The sequence below is a fragment of the Macaca nemestrina genome, chromosome 13 (genome assembly GCF_043159975.1).
Source record: "Macaca nemestrina isolate mMacNem1 chromosome 13, mMacNem.hap1, whole genome shotgun sequence".
Taxonomy (NCBI): Eukaryota; Metazoa; Chordata; class Mammalia; order Primates; family Cercopithecidae; genus Macaca; species Macaca nemestrina.
This window is the reverse complement of record NC_092137.1, coordinates 79,280,990-79,302,811: the sequence shown is the minus strand read 5'-3', so window position 1 is coordinate 79,302,811 and position 21,822 is coordinate 79,280,990. Positions and strand designations below refer to the sequence as shown.

The 21,822-nt window shown below is 36.8% G+C and overlaps 1 long non-coding RNA gene across 1 annotated transcript; it reads left to right on the top strand.

Annotated features, from left to right (window-relative positions):
- Positions 1–2,268: 2,268 nt before the first annotated feature.
- On the top strand, positions 2,269–21,175 carry LOC139357714 (uncharacterized). Its single transcript, XR_011611320.1, has 3 exons — positions 2,269–2,421; positions 19,881–20,030; positions 20,691–21,175. It is a non-coding gene; the product is annotated as an uncharacterized lncRNA (long non-coding RNA).
- Positions 21,176–21,822: the final 647 nt, after the last annotated feature.

Sequence of the window (21,822 nt, the reverse complement as noted above, 5' to 3'; positions counted from 1 at the left end):
ATCCATGTTGTGTGCTGATGTCAACATGATGCCTCTCTTATTCATCTGCCTAAAATAGTTTGCAGCCCCATGAACCAGACTGGGCCTGGTAGTAAGACTGATGCTGCTAGCATCTTTGAATTAAAAAACAACACAGCAAACCACAACAGTGAGTAACCTGTATCCACTAGGGTGCTTCTTTCAAACCTTATTTTTTCAATTAATAATTTTTAGTTCACTGAATGAAACAAAACTTGCAGCCTAGTCTGCATAAATGCAAAGTAAGTCATCTACAGCAAATGATAAAGAACTGGGGAAAAAGGAAAAATTTAAAAAAAGCATTAGAAACAAAACAAAACAAGATTCCCACAGGAAGAAAAATCAAAGCATTATTATTATTATTATTTAATTTTGGAAGTTTTATTTATTAGAAAGGTTCTTTCAAGGGAACTTTTCTGCAAGACCAAGCAATGTATGTATTTTTCTTTGATAAATTACAATTTGCATTGTTACAAAAAACACAGAGTGACTAATCCACTTTGCTCTAGGATAGTTAAAGAAAATGTATTTTATCTTCACAAATCCAGTTAAGCCTTCATTTTATTTCTAAAAGTTTAAGGAAGGTTTTGTCTAGTCTACGGCCATACCACCCTGAATGTGCCCGATCTCATCTGATCTCAGAAGGAAGGTTTCGTCTAACAGTTATAAACTGAAAACCAGTTAAATTCTAATATACACATTATTTACATTAGTTTATAAAAATAGATTTGAATTTAGGAAAAGTTAATGTTGAACAACTAGTAATTTTGACTTCAGTTCAGCAGGTATAATGAATTCCTTGATTTTTCAAGGCTGACCGTGTTTCCTTGGTTAACAATGTGAATTTAGGCCTTATAGGAAAAAATGTAAGAGATCCTTTAATTGATCTCTTTCCAACTAGGTAAGTTACTTACTAAAAGAAATTAAGTCTTTACACTTTTGATAGCTTAAAAAGTAACATCCTACCATTATTATAAAGGACTTCCCCAAGAACTGCTGTATTTCCTCAATCTTATTGTGTGGAAGTCAATAAAAGTACCTAGCATTCATTTCCAACATCAGATCAAAGCATCTTAACACAAGGCTAAATAATAATAATAAAGAAAATGAAAACGAAGAAAACCCTTAACTCTCCCAGAGAAGAAAGAAGAAAAGGTTCTTTTCCAGAAGAATTTTCTAGCAGTGCCATAAAGTGTAAATATACTTCTTCAAGGAATATATTCAACCTAAATCTGAACATCCATCCCTCTGGATTTTCCATTTGCATAATTGTCAAGTAGTAGTATCTTTAATTTTATATCTGTTTAAGTCCCTACACAATTTACTTCAGAAATGAAATGATGTGGTTAGCTAAGCACATCTCAATTCTTCAAATCCAAAATCTATTATAAAATATATTTCAATACATGAATAAAATCTATTTAAAACCTTATTTTCTGATGTCAATGAAATCATCTAATGATGGCCTAGAAATAATGAGACAAATGTGTGAAGAGATTTTAGGATTCTTTATTCCAAGGACAGAAAGGTCTATCATGATCCGTTTCACAATGATGTTGACTGCTGCACTACGAAAAGAGCCAGACTCCAGACATGCAAGCGTGTCTTTCCAGGATGAGTATGCAGATAACTTACTAAAGAGATTTGTCAAAGAAGTAATGAGCAAAGATCAATGCGTTACCCGTTAATTTATAAATCAGTCCCTATAGAGCCTGAGAGCACAAGAGGCCTGGTTTCATTCATAAGATTATAAAGCTCACTGTTGCTGCAGAGATTTAAAGCCATTTTTCATCCATTCATTTTTGTTTATCATGTAGAGAAAAGATTTAGATGTTCAATCGAGATGAGCGGAAAAGCACTTGGGGAAAATTCAGTGACGTTCCGACAGTTTGATGACGTGTTTTCTGCCATGAAAGCGGTAGGAGTAATGCTGTCTGGCATCGGTGGCGAAATTGAATCACTCCGCCACACAGCAGAGCCTCTGCGGTTTATCAGCCACATTGGTGCTTTACAGGGAAAGGGCTTTTCTTCATTACAACAGTGTCGTTAGGTGTCTGTTGACATGTTCTTCATGTTAACTTTCATGATATGCTTTTAGGTAATACATAGCCGTTTTACCTTCATTTTCACTAATGTTATATTATCATCAAGGTGACCAGGGATAAAATGAAAGAATTGAAGACTATGTTGATATTTTTGTAGTTCCCTTTTGGAGATCATTGGGCGATGTTGCATCTTTTTGTCCTGGAAGGAAAGGGTGCCCCTACTCCTCATGTTCTCAAGGAACTTATCTGAGGACACCGATGAGGCTTACCTTTGCATTTATTTTCTTTCCATTTGCATTCTTGGAAGAGGAGGCTCAGGGTAAGGCTTGCAAAGACCTGAGGAGGTCCAGCACCCAGGGTAAGTGTTCCCTAGTCCCGGAGAGGCAGGTTTGAAGTGGTCAGTAACACAAGCCTTTTACTATTTGCTGCATCTTTCGCTGCAGTAGTGCAGAGTTGCGCATGGATTGTTGGGGACAACTAGCATTTGTGGCCATAGTTCTTGAGTCTTTTAGTAGGCCTGAGAGCAACAAGGACTGATGCTTAGGCTCCAGAAGAGCGGAATTTCTGTCCTTAAGCCTGACAGGGTCATCAACAATAGCCAACCATGACTTTGGCTGGGTCCTCTAGAAGAATGATCCCTTGGGGGTCGTTTTCAGGGGAGACAGCAATGTGGTGGTAAAATAAAAATGCTAGAGCCTTTTGCAGAAAAAGTACATGTGTGTTTACTCATTTACTAAAACATATTGAAAACTTAAGAATTGTAGAACTCACATCAGGGAGGAGTGGCCTAGAAATAATGAGACAAATGTGTGAAGAGATTTTAGGATTCTTTATTCCAAGGACAGAAAGGTCTATCATGATCCGTTTCACAATGATGTTGACTGCTGCACTACGAAAAGAGCCAGACTCCAGACATGGAAGGCTGTCTTTCCAGGATGGGTATGCAGATAACTTACTAAAGAGATTTGTCAAAGAAGTAATGAGCAAAGATCAATGCATTACCTGTTAATTTATATATACTGCATTGGCAAGTGGATATTTACTAAGTACGTAATTTGATATTCAAAGAAGAGTAGGGAAGAGTCTTTCCCTTGAACTTACTGTTTCACAGGGGAAGTGGACACATAAGTGGATCATTTCCGTTTAAATAAATGCCATAATAGATATAGTGGAGATAAAATAAGGGATTAGACAATTAACTGCTATGAGCATTTATTTTCTCGCCTTTAGAGTGGGGCTCACAATAGCTCCACACTATCGCTGTGGTGATAAAATGAAGCAATAAATGTAAAGTACTAACCGCAGTGCTTGAAACCTGAGTTTTCTAATCTGTAAAATAATAGTTTTTTAAATCTGTAAAATGCTGTCATTTCTTGAGGTTTTGGTGAAGCCTGAGTGAGGCAATGTGTGTAAGCACTTAGTACATTGCTTGGCACATGTTAAGCACTCAAAATTGTTCGCTATTAATCTTGTTGCTGCCATTGCTGTTTTCACGGTGCAAACTCACGGCAGCTGATTCAGTGAGTGACACATCTGTTGTGGTAGGAGAGAGGCTGTCAAAGCAATCTTCCCAGAAAATACAATATGCAAGGTGATTTGAAGAATGAAGCGCTGTCTGACAAGTGAAAAAGACGGAGATAAGGCATTCTAGTGCATTCAATTCTCCCACACAACTTCTACCTGTAGGATTTATACAATGTCTTGTCTCTGAATGTTTAATTCCTGGGTGAGGCAGTAGGACAGGCCTTTAGAACGAGGCCGGCAGCTTTGCTACTGTAAATGTTGTGTGTAATTGTGCACAAATAACATGCTGAAAGTTTGAAAATCAGAATTTTTATAACATTAAGTTAGAGCTATGAAAGACAGGAAAATAAAAAGACAATAAAAATGTGCTTTTGTTAGTATTTGGGTTGTGAAATACAGAAATTCCATCAAGTTAGTTCAAATAAGGAGGTATTTACCATATAGAGACATGCATAGCAATGATGAAGAACATAGGGGCCCACAGTGAATTCAGGCCTGAATAAAAGGACTGACTTTTTTTTTTTTTTCCCCGAGGGAGTCTTGCTCTGTCGACCAGGTTGGGATGCAGTGGCGCGATCTCGGCTCACTGCAACCTCTGCCCCCCAGGTTCAAGCCATTCTCCTGCCTCAGTCTCCTGAGTAGCTGAGATTACAGGCACCCGCCACCACGCCCAGCTAACTTTTTTTGTATTTTTAGTGGAGACAGGGTTTCACCATCTTGGCCAGGCTGGTCTTAACTCCTGACCTTGTGATCCACCTGCCTCAGCCTTCCAAAGTGCTGGGACTACAGGCGTGAGCCATCGCGCCTGGCCAAGGCCTGATTTTTTAAAAGAGATTCATGTTTCACAGACTTTAGCCAGAGCTAGATTAAAGATTGAATAGGTTTTAAACATGTCAATTCCGCCTGTCATATACTTTCTACAATTACTCCAAAATTCTGCCATGCCGTATCTTGCTATTGTTGGTGATGTTTTGTGGTTTCTTCTTATTATATATTTTTGATGGTGCTTTTGTGAGATACCATCCCAAAATCATGATGGTTCTGGGGGCTGCTAGCCATACGACAATTTTAAACCTATTTTCCTAGGTCTCTCTAAAACTTTAATTAGTGCTTATTTTATTGCTGTATTATATGTGAATTTATTTGTTATTAGTTAAGCAACTCTGGTATAACTGTGGTGCAAGCAATTTTGATTAATTTTATCTAATTTGGTGCCATAGTAAAAGTGGACTGTTTTCCAACAATTCAACCATGGAAGGGACAATGTCAATAATCTTCTTTTTTACTTAAGGATTGTCCAAAAGCTGGTCTAGATTTTATCATTACTTATTATTATGAAAAAATCTAATGCTGAATTATAACCTATAGATTCTTATAACCAGAAGATTCACTGTAGGCATACTGTGGTGCATTTGCTCATTCACCCTACAACCTGGTAAGGGACTCTCAGTTGCACAATACTAGCTTAGAAGAAAGCAGGATGTAAATTTGTGCAAATACTGAAGTGCTACTTTGAAAAACTAGGAGGATGACTATCTCTCTGCTTTCAGGGTTGCTGGTTTTAGCAAAGGATGCTCCAAGTACTCTTTTCGCCAGTATTTCCATTTACATGCAGATAAAGTTCATGTTAAGCCATTTCTTTTCAGAAAGAAAGATTCCTCCAAACTCCAAATTTAACGTCCATCGCTGTTTGGCAGTTCACACCTCTAGGCCAGAGAATTGTGTCTTATTCTATGTGACAACTAGAAACACATGTCTTCACCTAAGCAAATAGCAGGCCCTCAATAGATATTTATTGCATACGTGAATCACAGCAAAGTGTGGGCTCAATCCTTCTGAATTAATTCTTCTCCCTCTTTTTCATTGTTGATAGTGTCATAAGGTAAACAATAGCACCCATAATGTTCTAGTTAAAAAGACCAAATGGACTGTCAGCTAACTATGGAACGCTGATTATGGTTCTCTCTGCAAGTAACCCAGCTAGGAGTAATTTTTTTGGGGGGAAGGGGGTCGGAATTTCGCTCTTTTTGCCCAAGCTGGAGAGCAATAACATGATCTTGGCTCATTGCAACCTCTGCCTCCCGCGTTCAAGCCATTCTTCTGCCTCAGCCTCCCGAGAGGCTGGGATTCCAGGCACGTGCCGCCACGCCGGGCTAATTTTTTGTATACTTAGTAGAGATAGGGTTTCACTGTGTTAGCCAGGATGATCTCTATCTCCTGACCTCGTGATCCACCCTCCTCGGCCTCCCGAAGTGCTGGGATTACAGGCATGAGCCACCGCGCCCGGTCCCAACTAGGAGTAACTTTTGGTGGAATACTGCCTTGGCAATTTAGCTCCTTCATGATGGTCCCTCTTTCTCTGTCTTCCCTCATTCACAAGTGTATGATAGTCACATTTACTCTATTCCTTGAAAATATACTTTCACTTCCAAAAGTTACTGAGGACTTTCTTGAAATGGATGGTATGTAATGAAATACTGTCTGCTCAGCCCATAAGCATTTCTGAAAAAAGGAAACCTAAGCAGTAATTTTGGATTATATTGCAATGGTACATTCCATTGATGAAATCAATACAGCTACACTGGCAATAGGTCATTGAATTAATAACGTTGTGTTTTAGTGTAATGTAACCAACCACCACAAGGGGGCATAAGCGTCTCTGAGTAGGTATGGTGGGAAACTGCCCAACTTTAGGTGCTCCATTTAAGACTCTCTGGTAGGAAAAACAAACACTAAATAAATCTGGATATTTAAACTAAGCTAAGTAAACATCAAACGATACTAAATTATTGTTGCATGCATTAGATTTCAGGATTTCAGAGCTAGAGTAATTGTGAAACTGTGAGTAAATGATGTTCAATGTTGTCCATATTCTCTATCTTCCTTCCAGGTTTAACCTGGAATTTTCTAGTTTTTGTAACCTATAAGGACTAAATAATAAAACACTGGACACTTTTGAATCTACACATAAAGCCCTGTATATTACTTCCTCCTCACAATAATCAACTCCAAGGCATGCTTTGTGAGGGACATAAAAATGGTTCATAGTCAAGTAGGCTGATAGATTGCAAGATGCAACAGAGAACCAGAACAAAAGAACAATAGGCTTAATAGCTCTGAAAAGAAAAATAAATTTCACTCTTTTTTATCTCCTGGTTATATACACAGGCACATCCCAACTCCATGACATTCCCATGAAGGGTTATTTACAACCGGAAATTTATACATTTAAAAATTGTGTGATAATTTTTCTATTTCTCAATTGAAAATAAAGACAAGGACAATGTTATTATGAAAGATAATACAAAGGTAATAGAACAGAATTGTAGAACTTTTTCAGAAAAGGCATATGTAATTTTTATTTAAAATCGTTCTGTGGGATAAGGATTGACCTGGAAAGATACTCAGAAATAATGCTGGTTAAGTATCATGGAATGAGTGACTTCTGTGCAGTTCGCTTGCTGAGAAAACCACAATCTTGATTCAACGGTTTGTTGAAAGTTGATATGGCTTGTCTTTCTATCTAGAACAATTTCTGGGGTGGTTGTTTACTGTGTATCTTTATGGAAGAAGATGGAGAAAGAATAATTAATTTAGAATGATTACATTGCTGTTGTTTTAAGATCAATTCGTTCATGTGAAAAATGATTACGAAGGGTCCCCTGTTTTCGCTGTGCTTAGTGTTGCAGACTAGGATAAAATTCCCAGCTCCCATGGAGTTCATATTCTAGTTGGATGAGATAAAGAGTCAACAAAACGGCCGGGCACAGTGGTTCACGCCTGTAATCCCAACACTTTGGGATGCTGAGGTGGGTAGTTCACCTGAGGTCAGGAGTTCAAGACCAGCCTGGCCAACATGGCAAAACCCTGTCTCTACTAAAAGTACAAAAATTAGCCAGGCATGGTGGTGGTCACCTGTAATCCCAGCTACTCAGGAGACTGAGGCAGGAGAATTGCTTGAACCCGGGAGGTGGAGGTTGCAGTGAGCCGAGATCTTGCCACTGCACTCCAGCGTGAGCAAGAAGAGCAAGACCCCATCTCAAAAAAAAAAAAAAAAAAAAGAGTCAGCAAAACACAATTGAAATATGTACTATATTACATTGTAAACAATGCTATGGAGAAAAGTGAAGCAGGCAAAGCCCCTAGGGTTACAACTCACCAGGCAAGAGTGAAGGAGACTGTGTGAGAGAGAAAAGAGTACAACATAAGACTGGGAAGGTGTGTGTGGAGGGTGGTGTATCAAGGAGCAAGTGATAGACACTTGCAGAGACATTGGCTACATTTTAACCTTTGGAAGTAACAATTGTTCTTCAGTCAAGACCCAGAGCCAACAAAGCCAAATATAACTGGACAATGGTCCTTACTCTGGTGAGATCTGGGTCTCAATTTTTTCATTTCTGCTGAGACTCTTATGTTTTTCTGGCTATTTTTGCTTCATGCTTTCTTGCACTGATTTATTTCTGGGTATCAGGGATATTATGACTAATGTTAGAGAATTAATCATCTCTGGAATTAGTTCTAGTTTGTATTTTAATAATTTCCTCATTCTATATTCTTAATATTATTTTAATAGACAAATTATAGTTGTATAGGTTTATGAGGTACAATTTGATGTTTTACATATGCATGTAGACAATACAAAATAATTAAATAAAGCTAATGAGCATATCCATACCTCACTTTTTTAAAATCATTTTTTGTAGTGCAACCTGTGAAACTTGTACTCTTATCTACTTTGGAATTATTGACCACGGTCATTGTGCTGTGCTGTTGTTCTCAAAAACATATCCCTCTTTTCTAACTGAAATTTTGTACCCTTTGACCAACAACTCCTCAGTCCATCCTCCCACAACAAGCCCCTGGTAACCACCATTCTACTCACTACTTCTATGAGTTCAACTTTGTTAGATTCCACATCTAAGTGAGATCGTGCACTATTTCTCTTTCTGTGCCTGGCTTATTTCATGTAGCGTAATGTCCTCCAGGGCTCAGCCATGTCATCACATATGACATAATTTCTCTCCTTTTTGAGGCTGAATAATATTCCATTTTGTACATATGCTACATTTTCTTTATTCATTCATCCATTAATGGACCCTTAGGTTGATTCCATATCTTGACTATTGTGAATCATGCTGTAATAAATATGGGAATACAATATAAAGTTTGGGGAAATTTGCATTCCCACCCACAGTATACAAGGATTATATTTTCTCCACGTCCTCACTCAGTACATGTTATTGGTCATGTTTTTTTATAGTAGCCATTCTAACAGATGTGAGGGGACATTTCACTGTGGTTTTAGTTTGCATTTCTCTAATGATTAGAGATGTTGAGCCATTTATTTTCTACAGATCTGTGTGCCATTTGTATGTCTTCATTTGAAAAATGTCTGTTCAGCTTCTTTGCTCATTTTTAATTGGGTTATTTGTTTTCTTGCTGTTTAGTTATTTGAGTTCCTTATATATTTTGTGTATTAACTCCTTATCAGATGTTCGGTTTGCAGATATTTCACTCATTCTGTGTATTGTCTCTTCACTTTGTTAATTGTTTGGTTTTCCTTATCACTTTTGACTTTCCTTCTATTGTGGCTTCCAAAAATATGCATTATTTTGGACTAAATCATTAAGTCATTTTTATAATAGACCTAAGATAGAATTTTCTTGTGAACGAGGATGTGTTATGGGCCAAGGAACAAATTTTACTTCGCTGCTGATTTCTTCAGAATCCAGGGGTAGTTAGAGTGCTCCTTGTTAGGGAGATCTGGGAATACTTGCAATTTTGCTTTACAATATCACAGTAATAGATTCATAAATCCCAATATTTTATTTTTCCTGTCTCAATTCTCTTACCAGATAGTTTACAAGTAAGACTGTGAGATACGCTGTCTTCATTTAAGTGAAAAAGGGGGAGAGATTTACAATGAGTAAATCAAAATATTTGATAAAATATATCATTACACAGAAAGAAATGTAATTTGCATAAATATTTTAATTTTTATATTAACGTTAGCTTTTAATTCATATAGTATCTGTTTCATAATACCTACGATTGTTAAGAGCCACATTCTGGAATAGTTTTCCTTTTCATGACATGCTGAGGAAGAGACTGAAGTTAGAACTGCCGCTCTGAGGTTTTGGTTTTCCTGGCCAGCTATTAAGGTTCTCTGATTAACTGCAGTGGTAGAAAAGTCACTTATCTCCATGCTTGTGAGAAGAGTCACTTCCAGCTTGAATTCAGGGTAGAAACTACACCCAATGATGACACCTCACGTAGAATACAATTAAGCCTCTCTTGTTTGTTGTGGCCACGTTTTAATCATTTCAAGCTCAGTATCTGAGCGTTACTTCCAGAAAACCAATGTACAAGCCAGCTTTTCTCATTTTCTACCCTACTGTACATGAACCGCCATTCTAGCTGCCACTCAGCATTAAGAGAACTGGTTTCACGATGAGTTTTCCCTACAGCACTTCTTTTTTTGGTGTTGGAAAGTATTTAAAGAACCAGGCAGTCAATTACAGACTCCTACCTAGAATGCTTTAATTGGAGAGCACAACGCAGAAAAATATAACACAACCTGTAAATGTTAAGCCATATTTTTAAATACATTTTGATATTAAAATCATGCAGATTTATACAATACTTGACAAAGAGGGACAAGGGACAGCCGTTCATTTTTATTTTGCTATAGTTAAGAAGGCCTTGGGTTCATACAGAGAGAAAAAATCAGGACTTAGCATTTGGAGTAAAAACTATATGGTAGGCATGATGCAATGCAGAGGTACATATATTAGCCCATGTTTTATGGGTTAGGTTCTAGAGTCTTAATAGGTAGATATTATTTTGTTCTACAGATAAGAAAGTGGAAAAATAGACAACATACAGAAAAAATAATGTTTGGCTTTTCATATTATTTACAAAGAAGTTCCAACTTCTCGTTCACCCAGGAGCTCTATATTTTCTCTTCTATAATTAGCAAAAGTTTCTTCATTTCTACATCTGCTGTAATATTCAATAGTAGTTTCATAAATAAACCAGTCAATTTTATTTTATTTTATTGTACCTGCAGAGAAGATAATTCCTTCCTCTGCTGTAATATCTACAGAGCCAAATTCCCATTTGCCTTTCTTGGAGAGAAGCTTAGTAGTTGTGACAATGGACTAGAGTCCTGCTATGCAGATCAAGTTGGAATGCAATGAAACCAAATGAAATATCTGACCCTTGTTTATAGTCCAAGGCAAGGTGCCTAATCAGACCAAACTTTTGCAACAGAGCATAACTCTCTGTTTACAGATATCCTCAGTACTGGGAGAACAATTATGATCTTATACATGGCAACTCTTAACCCATTCATGGGGTTTGTATTTAAAACCTTCTATCTGCAAAGATAACTGCAAATCAAACTAGGTTTTTATGTGTGCCCGTTAGTGTTTAGAATTCTGTAGCAGGCATAATTCTAAAAATTCCTGCAAAGCTTTCAATCTTCTAAATTCACAGATCTTAAGAAAGTGATGAAATATCACTCCCATTATTGTTTTACGCTATATGGTATGGTTGACTTTAAAAAAAGAAAGATTATCTTGGGAAATGTGATCTAATCACATAAGTGTGTAAAAACAGAGAACTTTCTCTAATAGCAGTAGATAAGAAAGGCAGAAGGAGTGGTCAAAGATGTTTGACAAATGAGTAAGATTCCGTGCACTATTGATGGATTGAAGATAGAGGGGTATCCCTGAAGTTGAGAATAGCCAAAGTCTGCTCCCGCAAGAAACCTGGGACCTTAAACATATTGTCATAAGGAATTGGATTCTGCCAGCAGTCTGAATATGAACTTGGAAGCTGATTCTTCAAGTATCTGTAGATAAAAGCCCAGTCAGCCAGCACCTTAATTAAGAACTTGTGATACTTAAGCAGAGAACTCTGTGGAGCTTGCCTCTTGTCTGACCAACTGAACTGAGGTTAATTAATGGAAGTTGTTGTTTAAGGCACTAAGATTATGCTAATTCGTTAGGCAGAGATAGAAAACGATTACAAATTCTTTTTTTTTTTCCCACCTCTTTGGACGACTGAGCCAGCTTCATTCCTTAAGTTCCTGACCATGCAATTAAAGAGATATCTTCCACTTACTCGCTATTTTATCACTCTTTTTATTTGGGCATAGTGCTTATCACAATGTCAATCTGTAATAAGCTTATTTGTTGATTTATCCCTGAGTAGATTTTAAAATCTCTGCAGAAATGATCTTATTTTTCTTGCTATACCCCTCAGCCTAGTAGACCTCGTCTTTATTTGTTGATTTGAGTGAATAAACATTGCTTTCAGTAATTTGATATCTACATTAAATAAATAAACTTCTGAATAATTTGAAGTATATTGAAGCATAGATTCTACTATTCTAAGTTGTGTTGTAATGATCAGTTATACTTTTTAAATGTTTTGGCAATTAGGTTGATTCTGAAAAAACATGATTATCTCCCCGATCTTTTCTTAACATTTTAGTGACCATTTAATATTTTCTTCCATAAATAATTTAGCTGTAATGTGATATTTGCCTTTATTTATGTAGAAGGAGGGGCTTCCTGGTTTCTCCTGTTGTCAGTCCACTCTTTCAGATACATGATATATACACAAAATAAATGTTACAATTTATTTTAATTTATGAAAATGGGTAAACATACAAAGAGTTGCTTATATCAGAAATGAAATATTGTGCTGTATTTAGGATAGTGTTCAGAAAGAAAGAAATCTTGGGTAGTTAACTTCAAAGAATATAAAATTATACAAATTCACATTCGAGACAAGCTGGAAACATTATAAACAAAACAATAGTATGTTATGTCTTTTATACTGACTATAAAAATTAAAAATATGTCTTTTTAAATGTAATGAATGGGGCTAACCAAACACATACTGAAGGCCAAATACCAGAGTGATGTGTCCATGCCTAGAAGTCAGTGGTATAATAATTCGAGCAGACAAAATTGAGGCGAGAGTTTCCATGAAGAGTACGGCTGAAGGATTGGGAATAAATAGTTACACTCACTCATCATTTGATGTTTTCACTATGGAACAGTTAGATTCCCTACTGGGTAGATGGAGGTCACTGGCCATGGAACATTCTGAACAAGGTCCATAACAGCACTCAGATCAGTTTGTTAATGTGTCACAAAGAAAATTACTTGGGAAATTTTCCTGAAAACATGAAGTAATATGAAGAAAATTAGGGTTGAGCATGGTAGCTCATGCCTATGATCCTAACATTTCAGAGGCCAAGGTGGGAGGATCACCTGAGCTCAGGATCTCAAGATCAGCCTGAGCAACAGGGCAAAACCCTTTCTAAAACAAAAACAAAACAAACAAACAAACAAAAGAAGAAGAAGAAAGGAGAAGAAGAACTTGAAGACGAAGACAAAGATGAAGAAGGAGGAAGAGGAGGAGGAGGAGGAGGAGGAGGAAATCATTGCCAGCTATGCAGCCGTGGAAAGAAATAGTGCATAATCCAACTTTCAATATTATTTACAAGCGTTATGTCAAGTAGATCTATTGCTCTTTCCCCTCTCTGTTTACCTCCCTAATCCTGGACTTTAATCTTTACCTATAACGAAATTATCCTTCATTTCCACCCAGTGATGTGCATTTCTTGGCTCCATATGTTTTTCACTGGCTGTTCCTTCTGCCTGGAATATTCTCTTCCCTATTCTAAAGTTGTAAAAAACACCTGGATTGTCATTAGAAAGGCTTAGTTATAATATCCACTTAATAATTGCATGACAATAAAACAATTATTCAGACTTCTTGAGCATGTGTTTCCTCATCTTTGTAAGTGGGAGTAATGGTGATTTCTAGTGTATTGCTTTGCTAGTGCTGCCATAACAAAGTACTACAAGCTGGATGGCTTAAACAATAGAAATGTATTGTCTCACAGTTCCAGGGGCTAGAAGTCCAAAATCAAGATGTCAACTAGGTTGGTTCCTTCTATGGGCTATGAGGAAGAATCTGCTCCATTCCTCTATCCTAGCTTCTGCTGGTTTTCCACCAATCTCTGGCATTCCTTGGCTCCTGGCAGCATATCTCTAAGCTTCACAGGATGTTATCCTTGTTTATCTAGCCCTGATTCCAAAACTTTTTTTTAGAAGGACACAGTCATATTGGAGTAGGGGCTCACTCTACTCATGTGTGACCTCAACTTAACTAATATTAACTCTTGTTTAATTACATATTTAATGACTTTATTTTCAAATAAGGTCAGATTTTGATATACTGAGGGTTAGTACTTCAACATATACATTTTGAGGGGACACAAATGCAACCATAACACTATATCATTGGACTGTTGTGAAGGAAGACTCAGTAAAATAGTTTATGTAAAGTATTGAGTCCAATATTTAGCATTGCTGTAAAAAGTACCTGGTATTTATGTCAAATGTTACATGTAGTTTTGTCTGTTTATTGTCAGCATTTTCTCTTTATCTCTCACACACACATACACATACTCACAAAGGAGTTCACTCTTTTACTTTTTATGTAGCCAATTACTTACATTTTTTATTTTGTGTGCTTTCTACCTTTGGCATCATCATAGTATGTTTCTCCACATAAAGAGGGTAATGTATACCTCTTTTTTACCAGCCTCTATTTTATTTCCTATTGCAAAAAAATTCTGTGACAAGAAAATCTTGACACAGGTTACATTTTACAAGTGACAGAATTCTGTTCATCTTTTCTACATTTTCACTGTCTCAACCTGAAAAAGATATTTTGAAAGCTAAGCTCATAATCTTGAAAACCAACTGGATTTATAAAATGGTAAATTTGGTAGACACAGCCTTGGTCGACAATGCAATGCCTTTCCATACAGAGAATGCAAGTTCTCACATCCAAAGGTCCCCAGACTTTCCACTTTGCAAGGACTTGCTTGTAATATTCTCGCAAGAAATTGCTTTTGGTAGAGAATTCACTGTAGGCTGTCAAAACAAATGCGAAACTTTCTGGCTTGAAAGTCATGGTTAATACACATCTCGTTGCTACAGTGACAGCTGGAACAGGCAGAGTCGTCCATATATAAAAGGATCAACAGTAGATGGATTTTATAAAAAGTGCTTGGAGAATCATGAGGTCTCAAAGTGCTGCATAAACACCCAAAATTAAAATAATAAAAACAAAAAGAGATTGTACACATTTCAGTATGTGTCAACTATATATACATGCCTTTTGTTTCTTTACTATAGATCTCATTTCCATGTAAATGCATAGGAACTGTTCAAACATAAAATAATTTAAATATGTTATTCCTAGATTACATCAGAGACTCTGGTAGCAAGCTTCCAAAACATGAGACAGCAGATTTTCCTAAAAATGAATTGATGTATTTCATGTGAAGATCTTAGCATGGTGCCCAGCTATAAGACTTATTTACCATGGATATCATTATTGTCATTGTCATCATCACTATATTAGTATAAATTTTTGGGAAAAAAAAAAAGCCTAAATTCAATGTCGTGCTTTTTCACTTACCTTGAGAAGTACAAATAAAAGAGAAATTTCTAAAAGAAAATTACTATTTTCTGTGGTTTTTTTTGTTTGTTTCTTTCATCACTGCTCTCTTGACTTTCCAGCATCTTCTAATAAATAATTTTTTTGTTTGTGTGTTGCTTCAAAGCATGCAAATGCAGCAGTATTTGGGGGATTATTTGCATTTCACAGATGAAGAACCTGGGGCTCCATAACACCTCTCAAGGACATTGGCAATATAACAGGAATAATCTTAACATATAAATACTTCAGAGTCTAATAGATCAAGTGGGAAAATTTCTGGTAGCATAATCACACACAGCACAGGGTCAATGGTCAGATTAACGGTATTGCTTCCTTATGCAGCCTTTCATTTTCAATGATCTTGAAGTAGTCACCATTAATTTAGGAGCTTAGGAAATTGGCTAAGCATAGGGCCAATGAGTTAAAGATGAATTCTGAGACTTAAAAGCCATGTTTAGTCAAGACCTTGGGCTATATTTACTTGAAGATGGGCCCAACCAGAAATAAATACACTGAGAACTTACCAAGTTTTGAGAAAATAATATTTCTGAAGATTCTCCAAGCCAGGCGTATAATATCTTCTCACGGCCTCATTACCTGAACAATCCCAGGCCTCCAGATTTCCACTAATAGGAATAAATCTGTAAAGCTTTGCAGCCCCCAGGAAGGGCAACTTTGCCAATGCCCACCTTGTTGAGAGCATGAGAGAAAACGGACAGACGTACCTCTCAGATGGAAGGGCCAGAGGCCATGGAGGGAAGTGGAAAATGGAACTAGAGATTGTCAGATGGGTTAATCATAGAAAGCACTCCATTGCCAAGAAAAGGAGTTCTCACTATTCCTTCCAGTCAGGTTGGGTTAATTGCTCTGGCACACTGATGGTTGCATGGTTCCCATTTTTCTCTTTTCCGCATGGAAGTTTTTACTATAGCTACTTGTTTTCCTCTTATACTTTTTCCTCTTGTATTAAGTGTCCCAGGGTGGAGGATCCCCAAAATATCCTCAATTTATGGTTAGATGGACCACAGAAGCTGCCTGTAGACATGACTGAAAGGGCTGTACATTATCTGGACTTTGAGCTGGGTATAGATGCAGAAACTGCTTCTTACCTTTCGAAATGGAAATAAGTCTATTTCACGAGTGGAAGAAGGGTATGTAGAGATGTGAGTAGTTAAATAGGGCTGTCATGGAGACTATCTTGACCACCAAATTTCTATTTCGTTTTCCTCCTTAATGTAGAATTCTAACGTTACTCTGGTCTGATTTCATTCACAGCTAAAAGCACACATTTTTCCATCGCTTTTGAAGGTTAAAGTGGACTAGGGCATGTCAAGAGAAGTTGCTGGGTAGGGCTTTTGGTAATTATTTTTAAGATGGCTGATCAGTCATAGGGGCTGCCATTTTCTTTTTGCCCTTTCCTTTCCAGCCTGGAAAACAAACACTGTGGGTTGAGTACTACAGCTCTTTTGTGACTTTGAAAATGGAAACAACACATGAAAGAGAGGTTGGCAAAAAGTGAGCAAATTCTGGATCTTGAAAAAGATGGCCTTAATGTTTCCCCCAAATTGACTAAATTCTAGACAGGCTTCTTCCCGGCTGTAAGCCTTGTCATGAAGACAGAAGAAAGTCGACTTTTCCTCTGAGAAAAGCTAATTAACAAACACATGAGGCCTATGACAACCCCCACCCTACTCTTCAAAAACTCCCCTGCTCTTTGTTTCAGTGGAGTAAGAATCCAGACTTGGTCTGTGCTTTCTCTCCTGTGGCTGGCAAAAGTATCGGAATAAAATTTCTTTTCATCTGTTCATCTTGCCTTGTCTGATTTTTCTTTTTCAATTCCTAATGAGTTTGTGAGGTCATAGCACGTCTCTGAACTGCTTATCACCAATCTTCTGTGACATGATAATATACATTTTTATGTCACTAGAAAAGTAATTGCAAATTTACTTTTAAAATTCAAAGTATAATGGCAATAATTTAAAGATAATAGCAAAAACTGCAATTACTTTCGCACCAACCTAATTCTAGGAGCCAAATGCAATTCCTAACTAACAGGAAGTTTTGAGATGCAAGAGTAAATAAAGAAATCGGTAAACATAAGAAAATGTCTATTGGTGTCTGTAGAATATATCCTGAGAAGGGTTGAGTAGAGTTAAAATATGATAATCTTTTATTTTCTGAGAGAAAGACATAAAATATTCATTTAATTGAAACTTTATACATTTAAGTATGCCAAGGTATCCACTAAAAGACTAAATATTGATATATGTAGCTTTCAAAACTGTAGAAGTAAAACTTAGAGTAAGAAAATAGGGACTCAGTTAATCCAACAGAAGTTTATTTAAATAGAAATAAAAATGAAGTATTTAAAAAGTGGGGGAGACATTAATAGAAAAGACAAAAGCTCAAAAGATAAAACAAACACATCAGCAATGATAATACATATAAAAGTAAAGGCTGTAAGTTTAGGTTTTTAAAAATCTAACTCTATGCTCTCTGTAAGGAAAACAGACACCGACCGATTAGAAGTCAAATAATGGAAAGGTTACAAATCTCATATAAGCCAAACAGAAGTCAGAGTGGCTATTTTAATATCAGACAATTTAGATTTTAGAATCAAATGATGCATAGAAGAAAGAGGGTTACTGTAAAATGAAAAATATTTAATTCACCAGGAAATTAACAGTTTCATATTAGGGGATTTAAAAAGTAGCCTCAAAACTTATAATGTAAAAATTTATAAAACTACCAATCAGCCACACTTCTTTCTCAATAATTGAGAGATTAGACAGAAGAACACACACACACACACACACACACACACACACACACACGGAAGATCTGCACAGCACAATTAGGACTAATTTAATAGATATTTAGAAATCCTTACCAAACAATTAGAGAATATGCATTTTTCCCAAACACATATGGAACACTTAAAAATAATGTTCACACTCTAAGTTGCAAAACAATTCTTAAATATCAAATGTTCAGTTTCATCACAGCATAATTAAAGGACAAGAGCAGCAAAAACTGTGAAGGGGACATTATTTTTGGGAGAAATATTTAAAGCAGTCTTCTCAATTCATCAAAGAAGAGAACCTGAGAGGGAAAAGAAATTACTTAGGACTACATGGTAATAAAAATAATATTTATTGAAAGTCATGTTATATAACTTCAATAGTAACTAGAAAATACACAAAGTTCTTACATAAGTATTTTTAAATACTCGTATAAAAAGCATCAAATTTAATAAGTTTCTGACCTTCACAGTAGGGGAATCAAAGATTTTATAAATCTCTAATACCTCGATCTCAAGTATGTTTTATTTTAAGAATTCCACCAAGTCCTGTTTTTACTATACAGATGAAAGATGTTTCCTGATGGAGAAATATGTAACTAAGAATTTTAGGCTGAGAGTGGTAGATCACACCTGTAATCCCAGCACTTTGGGAGGTTGAGGCAGGAGAATCATTTGAGTTCAGGAGTTCAAGATCAGCCTGGACAACATGGTGAACCCCATCTCTACAAAATATGAAAAAATTAGCCAGGTGTGGTGGCATGTGCCTATAGTCCTAGCTGCTCAGGAAGCTGAGGCAGGAGGCTCCATTGAGCCCAGAAGTTCCAGACCATCTTGGGGACATGGCAAAATTCTGTCTCTACAAAAACCACAAAAATTAGTTGAGTGTGGTGGCCTACATCTGTAGTCCCAGCCATTCAGGAGGCTGAGTGGTAGGATTGCTTTAAACCTGGGAGGTCAAGGTTGCAGTGAGCTGAGATTGCACCACTGCACTGCAGTCTGAGCAACAGAGTGAGACCGTGTCTCCAAAAAACAAACAAACGGCCAGGCGCGGTGGCTCACGCCTGTAATCCAGCACTGTGGGAGGCTGAGGCGGGCAGATCACGAGGTCAGGAGATCAAGACCATCCTGGCTAACACGGTGAAACCCCATCTCTACTAAAAACACAAAAATTTAGCCGGGCATGGTGGCGGGCACCTGTAGTCCCAGCTACTCGGGAGGCTGAGGCAGGAGAATGGTGTGAACCCAGGAGGCGGAGCTTGCAGTGAACCGAGATCGCGCCACTGCATTCTAGCCTGGGTGACAGAGCGAGACTGTCTCTCAAAAAAGAAAACAAAAACAAAGACAAAAAAACCAAACCAAACCAAACAAACAAAAAACAAAACACCCACACAGAGAAAAATAATCCTAACCCTGACCCACAGACCTTTCTAAAAATGTTTGTATACAAGAACATTGGCTGAACATTAATCGAAGGCTGGTATATGTCAAGGCTGAAGGATGCCAGAGGAAAAAAAACAATGGTAAACTCACCACTGATTTGGTGGTAATTTGAATTCTGGTCTTTTTCCCTCTGTCTGATCCTATTCACTTTATAGAATCCTCAAATAGCTGTTGCCTGAATTCTCTCCACGTTTAATATAGTTGCATTTCATATAAGAGATAGAATGGGAATGTGCTTACTCTAATTTACCTGGAAAAGCCTATGTTGCTCTTCTATACCATTTGTAAAATTTTGGGATAAGCATTAAAAGCCAAATACAGGATATTCTATATTTGAGTCAGAATATCTATCGCTATTATATTGGATAGAAGAATTACTTTGCATCATTATGACAGTCCTGAAATTCTTGTATGATAGCTCCTATATTTCCAGATAAAAGTTTTTAGTTTTGCTTTACATAGTTAAGGCAAATATGGAAATGAAACTGATTTTTATGAATAATCTTTTGTCCTAGGAGCATGATGTGATCTGCAAATAACACCAGTCTCACTTATCAAGTGGTGCTTTGGCTTAACATTCAGTTACATTGGTCTACTTAAATCTGCCACTGTCTTGATTATTATAGTGTATTATAGCCGTGTAATATGTTGTCATGTCTGACAGAGTAAGTACCATTTATTCTTCTTCTTCAGGGGTATCATAATTTTTCCTGGCCCTTTGAATTTCTATATTTATTTACAAATAATTTAAATAAATATTAAGTTCCATGAAAGAAATGCCTCTAAAAAACTAAAATTGCGCTGAATCTGTAGAGCAATGTCGAGATAACTGACATTTACAACATAGCATGTCTTTTGTATAGCTGAACATCTAGTTAGTTTTCTTCAATATATTAATAAAACTTTATTTCTTTTTGGTAAAATACTTGTCCCATTTTTTTCTTCAAGCAAACAAGTTTTTATTTGCATGATGGATTTATGTTATATATTTGTTAATACTGATTAACAGTATTGTAGTTATTGATCTAATGAACTTACATTTGGCAAACAAATTTTGTAGTGTTTTTCAGAAAAGCTCTGAAATATTTACTTTATTCTACAATTTATAATCATCATGACTATGACTATTATCACTTTACTTTTTAAAATGTATCTAGAAAGCAATGTTTGTGAAACACAGATTTTATGCCGTGATAACTGAACTCACAATCATCAAGTTCAATATCAAATTTAACTTTTAACTTTCTTATTTTAATTATCTATTGTAACTAAAGATTTGCAAATCAACATTTAAAATAATCCAGCTTTGCCTTAATTACTACAAGGGCTGCTCCAGATGTCCTATCTCCTGTTTATCTGCTGAGATGCAACTGCCATATGCCCAGTGGAACTTGCTCGCTCTGTACCTTGGGGATAGACATTTCCTTGATGGCTGTTGCTGATGCGGCCATGACTGTACTGGCCTTCATGACACAAGGTAGAAGCAAATGAAGTCAACTCATGAAGCTAAAATTTGGATAGACAAAGCCGAATAGACACATCCAAGAAGATTTAGTCCAACCTGATCTAGCATCAACTACAAAAAAGATATGAAAAGCAGAATTGAAATAATACTGGACCTCCTTGCAAGGATCCCCAAGGTTCTAACTGGTATATTAATTGGTCTAAAATCCAATATTATAAACAAAGAAAACCAGAATCTGTTCTTGATTTTAGGGACCATCTAGTCTGTCCCAAACTTGTAAGGACTATTCAGACTTACTAGAGGGTAAAGACATTCCTACTGCCCTCCCTAATTTCTGTACAGACATTCAATAAATTTTAATAAATAGTATAATAAAGAAAAAACAGAACTCTGACTGGCCATTTGCTTTTTTTTTTTTTTTTTTGAAGATGGAATCTCACTCAGTCGCCCAGGCTGGAGTGCATAGGCGCGATCTCAACTCACTGTAACCTCAGCCTCCCGGGTTCAAGCAATTCTCCCGTCTCAGCCTCTCGAGAAGTTGAGATTACAGGCACCACCATCCTGACCAGCTAATTTTTGTATTTTTGTAGAGATGGAGTTTCACCACGTTGGCCAGGCTGGTCTTGAACTACTGACCTCAGGTGATCCGCCCGCCTTGGCCTCCCAAAGTGTTGGGATTACAGGCGTGAGTCACAGCACCCTGTGGCCATTTGCTTCTTTAGGTGAATTATAGGAGTTAGCAGAACATCTGAGCCTAAGATAGATCAAAGAAAGGAAAAACCCAGGCATAACTAATGGCCCTCCCAATTAAATAATTAGACAACTCATGAAATAAAAGTGATCCCATAGCTAAGTGAAAAATAGATAAAGGCACTTGACAACACAGTAAGGCAAAAGGCATTGGAAAATTAATTGCCTGGTATTGGCTCAATGCTGTAGAAACAAGAAGTGGGATGAGGCCCTTTTCCTAAATGAGGATTATGTAATAAGTA